Raw genomic sequence first — 2,137 nt, 5'->3', positions numbered from 1 at the left:
TTCTATCTTGTCTGAAAATATTGTAGTTTGGGATGAAAATGTCAGAATTTTTGGTGGTCTTCCTAAACCAGGATTCAGACACAGCTATAACATCCGGGTTGGCAGAGTGTGCTAAAGAAGTGAATAAAACAAACTTAGGGAGGAGGCTTCTAATGTTAACATGCATGAAACCAAGGCTATTACAGTTACAGAAGTCATCAAAAGAGAGCGCCTGGGGAATAGGAGTGGAGCTAGGCACTGCAGGGCCTGGATTCGCCTCTACATCACCAGAGGAAAAGAGGAGGAGTAGGATAAGGGTACGGCTAAAAGCAATGAGAATTGGTCGTCTAGAACGTCTGGAACAGAGAGTAAAAGGAGGTTTCTGGAGGCGATAAAATAGCGTCAAGGTATAATGTACAGACAAAGGTATGGTAGTATGTGAATACAGTGGAGGTAAACCTAGGTATTGAGTGATGATAAGAGAGATATTGTCTCTAGAAACATAATTGAAACCAGGAGATGTCATCGCATGTGTGGGTGGTGGAACTAATAGGTTGGATAAGGTATAGTGGCAGGACTAGAGTCTCTACAGTGAAATAAGCCAATAAACACTAACCAGAATAAGGAGAGGCATGCTTAGTCGAGTGATCAAAAGGGTCCAGTGAGTGGTGAGATTGGTTGGGGTCACTGCGATTCAGACAGCTAGCCGGGCCATCGGTAGCAAGCTAGCATAGGATGGAGGTCTGTTTTTAGCCACCTTGTGCGTTTCCGTCGGTAGAATTAGTGGGGTTCCGTGTGGTAGAGGGGATCAATCCAATTCGCAAAAAAATAATAGATATAGTTATAGAGGCCCAAGAAAGAAAAAAAAATCATATATATATATATATATATATATATATATATATATATATATATATATATATATATATATATATAATTTTATATATATATATAAAAGCTGCTATCAGTCAGATAGCAGCTGATAAGACAGCTAACGATTAGCGGGCCGCAGATGGGCGTTCAGGTAACGTCGCGACGGAGGAGCCAGCCGGATAACTCTCTCGGGTAGATAACGTCGGTAGTCCAGTTGTGAAGGCCCGGTGGGGCTCCGCGTTGGCAGTAAAACGGGTCCGGATAGGTGATTGTAGCCCAGGAGTGACTGATGGAACTCTTCAGCTGGCTAGCTCTGGAATAATTGATGTTTGCTCCAGAAGGAGTGGAGTGGCTTCGTAAGAAGCATTTCAAGGTCCTGGAGTGGCCTAGCCAGTCTCCAGATCTCAACCCCATAGAAAATCTTTGGAGGGAGTTGAAAGTCCGTGTTGCCCATCAACATTCCCAAAACATCACTGCTATAGAGGAGATCTGCATGCAGGAATGGGCCAAAATACCAGCAACAGTGTGTGAAAACCTTGTGAAGACTTACAGAAAACGTTTGACCTCTGTCATTGCCAACAAAGGGTATGTATTAAAGTATTGAGATAAACTTTTGTTATTGACCAAATACTTATTTTCCACCATAATTTGCAAATAAATTCATAAAAAATCCTACAATGTGATTTTCTGGATTGTTTTTCTCATTTTGTCTGTCATAGTTGAAGTGTACCTATGATGAAAATTACAGGCCTCTCTCATCTTTTTAAGTGGGAGAACTCGCACAATTGGTGGCTGACTAAATACTTTTTTGCCCCACTGTATATACACGGGACACGACAAGACGAGGACAAAAGACGTCTGACTGCTATGCCATTTTGGTGGTCTCTTAAGACTTGCCCCCACTAACGTTGAGCACTTCAAATACATTCAAAATGCACATATTTTCTGTGTGTGAGTAAATCTCTGACAGTGTGTTGTGTGTGTGTTCCCTTGGCAGAAGCAACACATGCAGGTGGACCCTGGCACAGTCCTGCAGAGACACCTGTTCCATGGAACCTCAGAGCCGTCAAGGATATCTCCCGACAGAACTTCAACCCGCGTGTGGCTTGACCCACTAGCCGTCACAGCCATAGCATTTACTTTGTAGTTTTGCCCAGCAAGCTCACCGCTACTCCGCCAGAGGGCCGAGACTGTTCAGAAAATAATTCATCAATGCCTTGAGTAAGAGCAAAGTTCCTTGTTTCTGTAAAAGGCGCTCTGTTTGTGAGGAATAAAGAGATAAAGG

Source organism: Oncorhynchus mykiss, chromosome 1 (genome assembly GCF_057628025.1).
Source record: "Oncorhynchus mykiss isolate SJ-2025 chromosome 1, ASM5762802v1, whole genome shotgun sequence".
NCBI classification, from domain to species: Eukaryota; Metazoa; Chordata; class Actinopteri; order Salmoniformes; family Salmonidae; genus Oncorhynchus; species Oncorhynchus mykiss.
The sequence above is the reverse complement of the archived record's forward strand: the minus strand, read 5'-3'. Positions refer to the sequence as shown.